At 37.0% G+C, this 14,440-nt stretch overlaps 1 protein-coding gene across 1 annotated transcript in view; it reads right to left on the bottom strand.

The window, feature by feature from the left end:
• The window catches only part of VWC2L (von Willebrand factor C domain containing 2 like), a 154,824-nt gene that overhangs the window by 40,967 nt on the left and 99,417 nt on the right, over positions 1-14,440 (bottom strand). The window lies entirely within an intron of this gene.

Below are 14,440 nucleotides of genomic sequence, written 5' to 3'. Positions count from 1 at the left end.
ACCTGAACCCCTGGCATTCAAACCTGTTCTGTTTCAATAAGAAAGTAAGACATTGGTAGCTTCTGTTGACAGTTATGTTTGGTGTGGACTCTCCCTTGGACAGTTAGTAATATCAGAAATTGCTTTGGTTGTGGTGTCTCATGGGGCTCTTGTAGCTCTGACTCTGCCTTAATGCGAAGCAAACCACTTCTGCAAAGAGCTCACTTAAGAAATGGCTTTGCTTGACATCTTGTCTGCTGAAGAGTTCACCCTCCCTGAAAAATAAAACATTTTACTCACAGAAAAGTTGATTACCTGTGGAATAGACCTAATATTCCAATACAGAGAAAATGCAAAATTGCTTCTTTTAGTTTCACATTTTCTCACTGTGCCAGAACGGATTACCCATTCCTCTATACTTTTGGAAGAAGGAATGGCGTACTAAGGAAAAAAATAACTTGATCTAAGAGGCATTTGTTACTTCCAAGTAATAATTATTTGGCAGTGTTTTTTCACATCCTCAGCAGAAAAAATTTGTCCTAACACAGTCCACACATAATCAGGACGTGATTGCACATGGCAGTCCTATAGATATGTGCTGGTTAGGTAGGGCCGGCTAGCTGCTCTGCTTGTCCTCCTGCACTGCTTGCATTTTTCATGTTTTCTGTGACCCCAACACAATTCAAGATATGTAGAGGTGTTGGTTGGAAGGTCCATAGGGAATAACTGCTTTCCTTTTCAATCTTACTGAGTCTATGAGAAAGTAGCATGATCAATGCCAAAACACAGTAAAGTTCACTTAAGAGGGAAAATGGAAATACCCTACATTTGGGAAACATTAAAATTGCTGTGTGGGTGACAGTATTAAACCACCCCTATTGCAGACATGACTGTATTTTTCATTTCCATTTATTTGCCTCATCATGATTACTAATGTCGCTGGACTAAAACACACACAAAATTAATATGGCTGTTTAAGCAATAGCTTAGAAGCTTTGGGGTCTCCTTTTTAATGTTTCCCATGTTAATGTCATTTTAATAATAAACTTTATTCATGAGTACATATAAATTTTAGGTATATATACGCTTTTATAGGTGCTATGGAATGGAAACAGATACAACCAGGTACTTGTGACACCAATTCATTCTCAGAACTTGCACAACTTATGTATAATTTACTGAAATTGGTTTCAATCCTGAGTCTTTCTCCTTATCCGCTCAGTACCTGAATGCTCCCTGTCTGATTCCCCAGGTGGCTCCTCTTCTAGAACTCCTCTCTTTATTCCCACAGGTAGAGGTGAGCCCATGAGTCAAGAGTGGGGGTGGGGGGGTGGAGGGAGCAGATCTGCCTATCTTGCCAGCTTCATCAGCGCTAGGAATGTGTTGTAATAAAAGACCAGCAGCTCTGGCATTGAGGCAGGGGTAAATGTTATCTCCTGTGTATTGTAAACAAATGACTAAATGGGGATCAGTAGTTAATATTAGAAAATGAGGACCCTACTGTCGTTCGAAAGCAATTTCAACCCCTACCCCCACCCCCCACTCTGCTTTTGGCATTCACTTGCCCAGAATCATTGCTGGTTGTTCTTGTTGCTCATATACCACAAGGCCATGGAAATGGCGGTGCTGTCACAACTTGTACATTTTAACTAAGAAAAGGTGAGCTGTGGGAGAGAGAAATGTTGACTCAAGCCCCACTTGGCACAAATTCATTTTAGAATTACTTTGCGGAGGAAATGGGGACCTAAGTACAGCATAATTTCATTTCTTCCCTGCGTGGTAAGTTATTCTCTGAATTGCTGTAATTCTCATGACTTTGACGTGGTTTTTGTTATTTTGGCTGCTGCTGCTAGCTGAAGAACCACCAGTTTTGGAAGATGTTTATGTTTCTAGACTTTGGATGCTGTTGAATTTACTGATTTGGGTGGCTTTATGATGGAGCCTTCTGGAACTGCTGGTCCCTCACCTGATGGAAGGTGAGGGATGAAATTATCATGTATCTGAGCTTAAGTATGAATCACTTTAACAGATGCACATATATGATTTGACATATAAATTAAAGAAACCATAGCGATTGTTTAACTTCCTCAAACATTATGTTGATACCCCCCTGTAGAATCGATGCAATAATATACTCAGCATTTTCCTTATGAACCCAATTTGTAGAAAAGCTTCAAAATTTTAATGTAAGACTGTAATAGAACAAAATTCTGGACCTAGTAATGACTTTGGTATGAGTGCTTTTAGCCTCTCAAGCTTTTCCATATTGTCTCCATGGTTTCCGCTGCCTAAAGACGTAAAACAAATATGTATTCTTGTGTACTTGGAAGAAGAAATAGCTTATAAAAAATACATTCAACAAGAAAACAGATTTTGGTCATTTAGTTTCTGTTGACTATTTCAAGTTAAAAAAAAATCAGAAATCCCAGAAAACCAGGCACTATTAATATTTAAGGCCAATGCTAGTGGTGAAATACTGAAACTGTCAGACTGTCTAAGAGTGCCTTGCCTTGGACTCAGAACATCCATGTTCACATTCCCAGCTGCTGAATCTCTAATTTTGGATGAGTCAATAAGCTGAGATTTAGTTCTATATATATATATTTTTAAGATTTATTCATTCATTTTAGGGAGAATACAGGAGTGGGTGGGGGAGGGGAAAAGAGAGCGGAGGAGCAGAGTCCTCACTGAGGGTGGAGCCTGATGTGGGGCTCGACCCCACAACCCTGGGATCGCAACCTAAGCAGAAACCAAGAGTCTGACCCCCAACCGACTGAGACACCCAGGTGCCCCTCAGTTTCTACATTTTTAACTTGAAAAAGATGGTAGAATTTGTCCTTTCTAGGAATCCAAAAGGCTGCCCTAGGGTAGAGGCCATGTGATATGGTAACAAGAGCCTTGGATCAGGAGGCTGGCTTCTGATCCTGGTTTTGTCATTATCTAGCTTGTGATCTTAGGCAAACTACTCTATCAACTAATTTCTTCAACTTAACAATGTTGTTAGTGTATTTTATTTATGCGTACTTGATATATCAGATTCAGCCCTAAGAAATTGTTATTATTTCCAGACTTATTGAGATATAATTGACGTATATAACATAAACTTAAGATATACAACATGTTGATTTGGTAAATATGTTAATTGCAAAATGATTATCAATGTAGCACTAGCTAACACCTCCATCCCCTCAGACAATTAACATTCCTTTTTTGCATTGAGAACATTTAAGATTTACTCTCTTAGCAGCTTTGAAGAATACCATACTAGTGTTGTTAACTACTATCATCAGTGAAACTATACATTAGATCCCTCAAAATAAAAAAAACTTAAAACCAGGCAAGAGGGCCCACGGCCATTCACAGGGGAAACAAACTTTCGGACCGGGAGGGAACACTGGAGGAGAGGGACAGGGTCAGGGGAGGGGGGAGAGGAGAGGGAGGGATTTTGGGAGAGTCTCCCCCCCCCCTGAGGGATATTCTTATTGATGCTTTCTCTTTTTCTCTCTTTCTCTTGTCTCTATTTCTCTTCTTTCTCTTTCTCTCTTCTCTCTTCTCTCTCTTTCTTCTCTCCTGTCTTTCTCTTTTCTTTCTCTCTTTCTTTCTCTCTTTCTTTCTCTCTTTCTTTCTCTCTCTCTCTTTCGAGTTTCACTTTTTTAGATCCCACACATAAATAGTATCATAGAGTATTTGTCTTTCTCTGTTAGACTTATTTTACTTAGAGTAATGCTCTTGAGGTCCATCTATCTTTTCACAAATGTCAAGATTTCCTTCTTTCTCATGGGTGAATAATATTCCATTGTATATATAGCACATTGTCTTTGTCCACTCATCTGTTGATGGACATATAGGCTGTTTTCATGTTTTGGCTATTGTGAATAGTGCTGCAATGAACATGCAAGTGCAGACACCTTTTCAAGATTCTGATTTCCTTTGGATAGGTAACAGAAGTGGGATTGCTGGATCATATGGTAGTTCAATTTTTAATTTTTTGAAGAACTTCCATACTGTTTTCCCTAGTGGCTACACACTTTATATTTCCATCAATAGTACACAAGCATTTCATTTTTCTACATATTTGCCAACACTTATTATCTTTTGTCTTTGATGATAGTCATTCTAACAGATATGAGGTGACATCTCATTGTGGTTTTGATTTAGAAATTACTATTTTTGTAAATTAACTACATATTGATAATTTCATATAGTTTGAGCTAAGTAGAATGGTTTATCTCTTTAAGCTTAGGAGAAAGAACCTATCACGGTGATCCATGCAACTTAATTAAAAAACAAACAAACCCAAACTAGACAAGAAATGATTAGAGAATGGTGGGGGTTGGGATGAAAGAGGGGCCAGTTTTCTCATTTTTTTTTCCTTTTGTTTTTTTCCCTCTCTCGGTTTTAAATTCCTAGATGGCTCTATATGCTTTGTTGTTGTTGCTTTGACATCATGAACATAGGTTTTGACAGACTGCTTTATTCTGCAGTGATCTAGTTACTTGTGGCAAAGGGTTTATTTCTGGGTTTCACCTGCTAAGAAGGCCATAGAGAAAGTGGTGTAAATTAAGAAGATTGCTCCCTGGTGAGAATTTGAAATGATGGCATATTAAGAATAGTTGAAAGGACTAAAGATGTTATCCCAGATAAAAGTTAAGGGGATATTACAACTGTCTTCAGAAACCTGAAAGGCTGTTGCATATAAAAGAGGTTAGGTTTATTCCACTGAGATTTAAGGTATTGAAATAGGACCAATGGATAGAAGTTACTGGGAGGCCTGTCTTATCTCATCTTTTTAGGTTTCCTAAGAGTCAGAAATCTCAAAAGAAGAAAGGGTTCCTTTCCTCAAGAGGTTCCTTATTAATGGTGAATGTACACCTGGTAGGAGCATTATAGAAGAGATTCAAGTATTAGATGACTGGCTGGTTCTAAGGCTTTGTGTTTTCTTCCAATACTGAAATTGTATGACTTCATCAATTCTTGATCCTTCAGATTTGTCATAGGATCAACCAATAGAGTAGACTGGCCCTTTCTTTGAAAACTGTAAAATACTTTGAAAATGAACTATGTGAGCTTCGCTTTCCTTTATGTGTTACTATTACTCTTATACCTAAGGGATTGCTTCAAAATTAATGTTCAGAGTTATGCAGGTTTTTTGTGAATGATAAAAAAATGAGTTAATGTTTATCATAGTAGGCTGAAACTTATAGACCAATAATAATAAATGACTTCTCCCTAAAGTAGAATGGATATGGAAGACTTCCTTTGTGTCATGCAGATAACTAGGGTGATTTGAGTGCTAATATTCATTAATAGCAATGTCAAATAAATATTGGCTCTTTAAGGAAATAAAACTGATGGTGTGATAGATAATGAACAGGGAGAGGAAGGGTAGAAGGGCTGCCATATGTAGAAAGTTCAAGGAATGCCTGTTGGAAGAGAGTCATTGACTATCCCTTAGCAGCTCAGATGGTGAGATGGAATCAGGGCACATGTGATCTGAGAGCGAATCTTTTCAGGCAATGACAAGTGCAAAGGCTCTGAGATAGAAAGGAGCTTGGTTCAAAGAACTGAAAAAGTCCAAGGTGGGAAAGAGAGGTGTGAGATGAGGGATTAGGGGCAGCAACAGGCCATATCATGTGACACCTTGTAGACTGAATCAAAGATTCTGTTCTGGGAGCAATGAGAAGTGATTGGAGAGATATAAGCAGGAGAGCAAGCTAGCTATTGGATGGAAAGTGGATTTTAAGTAGGAAAGAGAGCAATGGGAAAAGGGAGACCAGTAGGAGAAATCAGTGAATTTTCCCAATTCCTCCTAGTTGGGTTTATGATAATGAGTCAGGTCAGGATGGAATTAAGCTAAGTTTGAATCATCTATCAGTCTTATGCTTTTTTTCCCTTTTATATAAATAATGACTCTTATTTGACTCTTTTTTTTTTTTTTTTAATAGTAGGCTGTGGTTTTTGCCATTAAGTGCCTCGGGCCATAATTATGTCATTTATTGTATCATACACTAAAGAAACTAAATAATGCCAAAGCAGTATTGTAAGAATATGGGGAGATGTTGGCAGAGAGAATTGATCTATCTTCATTTCACTCTTTTTACCCAAGTTTCTAAATGTTGGTGTAGCTTTATATATCTGAGTAAAACAAAATGAAAATGTATCCAACTTTCAGGATGAGAGATGGCTGTTCTTTCCAAATATCTGGCTTTTTTCCCCTAAATGTTTCAATTTACATTTAGATATTCCTAGATAAAGTAGCCACTGCCTTCTTTTGAAAATATTAATACTTATCACCTCTTGGTGGCTATATTAAATATTCCGAGCTAATCAAGTGATACTTAAGGAACAAAATATATTAATGTAATTATAGAAAATAAAAATTATAGCTAATATTGATTGGACACTTCTGTGCTGGATACTAATCAAAGTCCTTTACATATACTGGCACATTTAATTATCACAGTAATGGCATGTGGTAGATTCCATTTTTATCCATATTTAATATGTGAGGAAACCAAAGCAGAGACAGGCTTAGGAGCCTGCTCTTAACCACGCCCACATTGTACTTCAGAGGGTAAAGGTTTAAATAAAAGATGAAAAATTCCATCCACACCAAGTGGAAGCATTTTTTTTTTTTTTTAGTGCCTGTGTCTCAACAATCATTGGCTATTAATCTTAACATTATTGATTGACTTCTGTCATAGCAGATGGTCTTCTTTATCCAGATTCAGTTGATGGATCAGGGAGCATGGTAGGAAGATTGGGAATGAATGATTTCTCAGAGCGTTTCTAGAATGCCAGTTAGAAAAGGCAATTCATGTATGGATGTTGGAAGTGGAGGGGTCCATGCCCAGTACACCTAAGGAACAGATATATCCACCCCATCATTTTAGGAAGGTGCCACGCACATGAAGAGACTGAAGGATTTATAAAGATCATTGTGAAAAATCATTTTTAAAGCCCAGCATTTCCCAGATTCATTCACTATGGGAGCATTTTCCTCACCAGATAATAGTAATACCAATTTTTATAGAGTACAGTTTATGAAATATAGTCTTTTAAATACTCTGATAGGAGTTGCTTAATTTGGGGTCGATAGATTTCCTAAAACTAAATGCAAAATTCTGTATCTATGTACTTATTACACATAAAAACATCCCACCTGCTCCAGATCCATAGGGTCATTTCCTTCTATGATTCTCAAAGGGGTCTCTGACCACAAGATAGTTAAGAATCCCACACAGAGATTTTCCCTGCAGAAAAACAGACTGGATATGATGACATCCTTTTTTAGCTAGTGGAAAAAGAATTTTGGAGGAACTCATCAGCTCATGATTTATTTAAAGTAAAAAAAAAAAAAAAAAAAAAAAAAGGACAGAATGCCCCCTACCACCTTTGCCTCCAGGCTTTTCTAAACACAAACCACACAGTAAGTGTGTGGACCTGTCTTGTACTTGGCATTTCTTAAAAGCCATGGCGTCAGTCAAAGTGCCCTTGGCTCTGAAGCTGTCAGCGAAGAAATGAAAATGAAATCTTTTTGTGTTCCTCTAACCTTTGTTTCAGCCAAGATTATATGATAATTGTCTACAATATTTTTAGTTTGATGGTCAAATGATCTGGTCCTTTTAAATAAGCTGTAAAAAGTGGCATCTTTCACATGCAGAGACCAGGGCACGAGTGAGAAATGGCAATAACAAGGCACCAATGTGAAACGAGAGTCTCCCTCATTGAGAGGGTGAATCAGGTGTGATCAAGGGACTCTGTGCTGCTTTCTCACCTTTGTCCTTGGTACTCAACACAGTACCTGGCACATGGCAGTGCTTGCTAAATATTTGTGGAATGAATACAAAGTAGGTTAGAATCAGAATTGGGTCAGGGGCATCTAGATGGCTTAGTTGGCTAAGCCTCTGACTCTTGATTTTGGCTCAGGTCATGATCGATCTTAGGGTCATGATCTCAGGGTGGTGAGACTGAGCCCACCCACCACCCCATCAGTTCCACATCGAGTGTGGAAACTGTTTGAGATTCTCTCTCTCCCTCTGCCCCTCCCGCTGCTTGTGCTTTCTTTCTCTCTCTCTCTCAAAAAAAATTGAATTGGGTCAGCTTCATTTTATTGCCAAAATATTTAGGGAGTCTTTAGTTTTTTCATTTTTATTTACAAGAAAATCTAGACTCTTATGGGAGAAAAAGACTGAGGGAAGAAGTATTCTAGGAACATGACTGGGATCTAAGAATTTTAAGGAGGGTAGAAACTCTTAGAAAAAGAGTTACCAGAACCAGGTTTGGTCATCTTTAGAAAACTAAGATATTGTTCTTTCTAGTATAAAGGCACTTTATGTGGTTGAAATTTAACATTTAACAACTGAGAATCAGTTGTATGGATAAAAGTAGATAACAGAGATTAATGAAAAACAATCAGGCAAAGGGGACAAATATGAGTTTTATTGCTGTTAGGCGATAAAGCATATATGATGATAATTTGCTTTGTAAGAATTGCTCTATATGACCAGATATGATAGGGTTCAGTGTATTTGAAATTTCCTTTATTTATCTTTGATTGTCTGTAATGAATAAGCAGTGATATCTTTAAGATTATGGCTATATGAGATATGAATTTCTTAATTTTCCTGCCCAGTGTAATCTGAAGTCATTCTGTCCACCATGCTTTCCTTCATAGTAACAACTAACCCTAGGAAGTAACCATTACCAGTAAAAGCAGATAATTTGGCAAAACCTGAATCTTTTAAAGACTTAAGCAGTGGTTTCGTATAGATTTCTCTTTGGCATCTCAAATGATTTTTCTTTGAATCTTAGAAAATAAATCTCCGTTTCTCAATTAAAAAAAGTGGAACTTATGATTTCTAAAATACTTTCCTTTTATAATAAGGAATCCTCACATTTTGTGAAACTATTATAAATGTGTTGGACATTTTAGGGGAAGTGGGAAAAAGGAACACTATCAAATTCCCAGAAGTTTGTTGGCTCTTGGAAAACAATAAATGGGCAACTCAGTGGCACTTTTCTCAAGAATGTGAATCCCCCAAAAGCTTCTGCACAATGATACATATTGTCACAGAGGACAAACAATTAACAGACAACAGGAGCTAAAATAAAATGAGAAGATGGAATGGGGGCAGGGGAGTAGGGCCTGGACATTGACATTGTAGCTTTAGAAATAGAAGTTACTGTGAAATGACAGAAGAAGTTATTTCTCTGCTGGCAAAAGTCAACAGGATATATTCACCTGAAAATATACTAACAAAGTCTGGTTTGTTAATGCTTATTTCCGTATTGGTATAATGTCTGACGATGTGTCTGAATATATTACATTTACAATTAACATTTTCTTTGAATATTAAAAAAGTTAGCTTTGAGACTTTTCACTCACAAATATTCTTTATTTCTTCCTTATTGCTCTGTGTATTGTGTTTTCAATATATTTAACATATCAAGATTTAATAAAACCCAAAACAGAAATAACAGTTTGAAAAACAGTTTCTTATTGTATAAAAAAGCTATTGTATTCATCTATGTGCAAGCATGTGTTATCATAGCTTAAATGGTCATTAAGGTAGTATGTTTTTAAAAATTTACCCAAATGTATATTTAAAAGACAAGTTAGAATGATTCTTTTGCAGATATGGTATTTTGTTTGTTTGTTTTTAGTATTGGTAATGTATCTTGGAAGTATTGTGTGCAAATAGTCTAGCTGTTATTTGGACTTTAAATAGAAGCAAAACTGTCATTTATAAATGTGAGAAAACATCACATTTGTGTCATCACTTCCTGTCTGCTACCTTCTTAAAAATTATTAAAATAATAAAAATTACTATTAATACAGAGAAAGCACAACCATCCTATTGATGTGAGAAGGGCAGCAGCTTGGATTCTGACTTTGACTATGCCCCTAATGTACCCACTTTGATCACAGAGGCAGCATTTATCACGGGCAGAGTGGTTACTACTAGCCATGGCCCAGTTAATATCTACAGGGATAAGCAGCAACCCATGTAGTGTGGTTTCAGGAGTGTCAGAAACTGATGCTTCAGGTGGTGATGCTGATGATCCCTGGCATTTGGGCAACTCATGGTCATTGTGGGTCATCCCAAGTATTTCATGTTCCTACCTCCTTGAGCTGGAGAACGAGCTGGTTTTCTGGGGAAGCTGGTCAAATTTTATCAGCAATAGTTTTAGTAAGGGACTCTTTTATTTTTGAATGACTTTAAAAATAACTTTTGTTGCTTCTTATGACTTTAAAAAGAACACATGCTCTTTGGCAAAAAAGAGCAAAAATATCAGAGAGTAGAGAGAGAAGAAATAAAAACAGGAACTGTGGAATTAGTTGAGCTTGGGTTTAAATCCTGGCCTCTGTCTGGTTTTCCAGGCTTAGTCATACTCTTCTATAAATGGCACAATAAAGCTTGGTAGAGTTTTGAGGATTGAATGAAAGACTGCATGTAAATTACTTAGCATGTTTCCTGAAATGTGGTAGCTTTTGAATAATTAGTAGATATATTGTTTTTAATATTGTTATCTGAAAAGAGCAGTAATCCATCATTCCACCAGCAAGTACTAAACATTTTCATGTATTTCCTTCTATTCATTTTTTTCCCTAGGTATAATTTACATCATTGAGATCATATAGCGTTTCATACACTTTGTTTTATTTAACATATTATAGCAACAAAAAAGAGATCCAGTTTTTCATGAATTAAATTTGCAATACTGATAAAGATAACACTGAAGACAGAGTGAAGAGTGTTATTGCACATCATTGGTGAGAACATTAGCCAGTATAACCTTTCTGGAATGCAATTTAGGAAATATATTTCAAAAGCATTACAAATCATTCACCTTTTGACCTGATAATTTTACTTCTATGTAGCCAGTCTCAAGAAATAAGTGAATATATTAACAAAGACTTATGGTCAAGGAAGTTCATTGAAGAGCCACTTATAACAACAAGAGGATAATAATCATTACTGTCCACCATAAGGAAACTGCTAAATAAATTATAGTACATTCAAAAGATGGAATATTATACTGAGTTGAAAGTAAAATTCACAAAGAATAATTGGTAATATGGATAATTGTTCTTGATGTGATGTTCCATAGAATGAGCATCAGACATGACACAAAACCCCCAGTGCTCCAATTTAGTTTTTAAAAAAGTAAGTGTGTATAGAGAATGGCCTAGAAAAATATGTGTCTAAATGTTAGCAATGATTATCTCTGGCTGTTGAGATTACATATGATATTCACTTAAGTATTTGTTTACTTGTATTTCTCAAATTTTCTACTTTGAGCATGGACTTATGTCAACATAAATGGTGAATATACATTTATACACACCTATATGCATGTACATACACATCTATTCATATGTATGCATATTTGCCTTTTATGTTTGCATAAAGCCTATGCTCAAAGCAGAAAATTTGAGAAATACGAATACATACATACAAGCATGCATGCACACATATATATGCTCACACACACACACAAAGAAACAGAAGCAAACATTATATCCTGAGAATTTCCCCTGCCATTAATCTTAAAATTTCAGAACTAGGTATTTTTAATAGCTTTAGGGCATTTCATTTCATGAATATATACCACAATGTCCTTAATCCTTCTTGGTATTATTTAAAATGTGTAGATAATTTCAATGTACATCTTTGCACATATCCATTTTGTTTGCATTTCCATACCATGTCTGTTCTGGTGCAGGGGCATCCTTGGGTTATGCAAGCAGACCCAGGGGGCATGTGTTTGAGCGTGTGCATGCACACAACTGGCCACGCATCTTAAGGAGCAAGAGCAAGAAAATAAGCCTGCCCTTTGGTCAAGAGAAATATTGTGCCATCTCTGGAAAGGATGGGAAAGGCTTTCTCATAGGAGACCAAGATATTCTGAGGATGAGCTACTGCTTGGGAGAGAATATAACTAGCATGCTACTGTGGACCCTTCATGGTTTGCTTTGGTGTTGTCCTTTATCTTGAACATTCATTGCAAATGTCTTTCCTTGGAGAGGTTCTTACCTTCTAAGACACATTTGTGGTGTAACGGTTTCCAGTGTGAGCTGCAAGCTGTGCTCTCACAGCACCCTATGCCCATTTCCATCTTTGCAATTTCTCTGTCAAACTGATCTATTGACTTAAGTGATCTGCATACCATACTCTTTTGCATATTTCTCAGTATGTCCTATTCATCTTTATGTCTCCAGTGCCATGGAAGTTGCTGGTCACGTAGCAGGTGCCATAAATGTGTCTTGGGACCAGCAATACATTGGCAAGTAGTAGAAATCCCAAGTGGAAGGACAAGATCTTGACAGTGGACTGATTTGTGATTCTGGGGATACATGTATCCCTGTGCTTCCTCTCTTCCCTTTGCTTCCAAATCACACAGATTGTGAATAAATCAGCTTGATTTTCCTGTTAAGGCTTTTCAAAGAACAGAAACTTTCCCAAGCAATCTGTGAATGGGCCTTTTGGTACAATATTCATTGCAGCTCATTGCAGTCAGGTGTCTTTCTTATAAGACTGGATTAATATGCCACTAGTGAGGAATATTGGCCTTCTGGTAACATTCAACATGTTTTGCTTTTTGCTAAGCATGTGACAAATAAAGCAGGATACTTCCCTAAGCAATTCAAGGGCTTTGCAGAAGTAAGCTATCCAATGTCAAGGTTAATATTTGTATTGTAATTTTTAAATTAAAAGTGATTTCATCTACATTATCTCACTTAATTTGCTGATTGCTAACATTCCTTTGAGGATAAAGCCTTTCATGCCACAGTTTCAGATAAAATTTGAAGATAGAGTTCTACTGAGAAAAGTAATCCCAGTAATGGTACTGCTTATCAGATCATTTTCTACTGGGGGGTATTTGCAAGTAGAAAAACTCTGGTCTTGAAGGACAGAGAAGAAGGAAATGCCCTCAAGGAGAATGAACACGCCAATCAGAGATAAGTTTTTCATGATCCACACTGTTCCTTGTGTTGGTTCTGTTTGGAGGAAGAAAACTTAGCTTCCATCATGGGTCTTTGAAAATTGAGAGCACAAACATGAGCTAACTTCCTAGCTTAATTCTCTCAACTTTTTTCAAAAGCCTGCACCATCATTTTTATCATCAACATCAAGCAACATTTAGTGTGTGTTTAAGGTGTGTCGAATGCTGCTCTAAGCGTTGTATATGAATCTTCCAAGAGACTTATGAGATATGTTTACTGTTATAGACATATTACAGATGAGGAAACAGAGGCACCTTACACAAGGTCAAAGAAAGTGGTGAAGTAGGAATTCCAATCCAGCCAATCTGACTCCAATTTCCCCACCAATTAAAACACAACACTATTTTTAAAATTTTCACCTTTATATACTTTATCATGAAACCAAATCATCTCTATTTTCTCCAAAACTTCTAAGTAGTATTTTATAAATATACTTTTTGTGGCATCTTTTAAATAACACTGTTAGTCATTGGTGTACAAATGTGATATTCTCCTTATGTTCTTTGCTTCAGCATCACTAACCTTTCTTAGTCTTCTGCATTCATTTACCTGCTAAATCCCCTGTGGAGCCTTTCTATAAAGTGCTTCCTCTCCTTGGCATCTGCCTTTATTTCTCCTTCATCTAGATCAGTGTTAGTCAACATGATTGCACATTGTAATCATCTGGGGAGCCTTAAACCATAACAATGCTGGGTCTCACCCCCAGAGATCCTGAGTTCCTTTGTGTGAAGGACATCGTGAGTTCCAAAATCTCCTCAGCTGATTCAAATGTGCAGCCAAAATTGAAAAACACTAGTCTGAACATTTCCTCCTCATTATAACTTACAGGGTCTCCACCTCTCTCACTAGGATCCAATGTCCCTATTATAATCCATCATAACACAGTGTAACTCTCCTTTATACACCCTAGGACCACACAGGAATTGGTAGTGTCCATAGGGAGGAAGAAAGTTCTGAGAGGCTGGGATACTGAAAGGCAAGTGAAGAATGTATATTGGGGAGGAGGGTTTGATGAGCTGCATCATATGCTAAGTCAAGTAAGATGAGAACAAAGAATTGACCAATGGATTTAGCATTGTGGAGGTCACTGATAACCTTGACAAGATAAATAGAGGTCATTGGAATGGTGGGAAATAAAACCCTGAATGGAGGAAAAAAAAGAGAGGAGGAGGGAGCAGAAGAGACTTGCCAGAGCAAAATTTTGGGTAGGCAGGTGGGGACGGTTTTAATGTATTTCATCTCACTTAATCCATACAGTAACCTTAAGAGGTAGACACTATTTTTATTTACATTCTACATATCGTGAAAGTGAGGCATGGAGAGGTCACTAAGTTGTTCAAAGTCACCCAGCTCACAGCTGCCAGAGCTGGGATCAAACATAAGTCTACCTGCCTACAAAGCTCTTAGCAACTATATTTTCTTGCCTCTTGTTGGTAAGAAATATCCTCT

The sequence above is a fragment of the Canis lupus genome, chromosome 37, assembly GCF_011100685.1.
Source record: "Canis lupus familiaris isolate Mischka breed German Shepherd chromosome 37, alternate assembly UU_Cfam_GSD_1.0, whole genome shotgun sequence".
NCBI classification, from domain to species: domain Eukaryota; kingdom Metazoa; phylum Chordata; class Mammalia; order Carnivora; family Canidae; genus Canis; species Canis lupus.
Note: the sequence above shows the minus strand (reverse complement) of the source record. Positions and strands in the feature narration are given on the sequence as shown.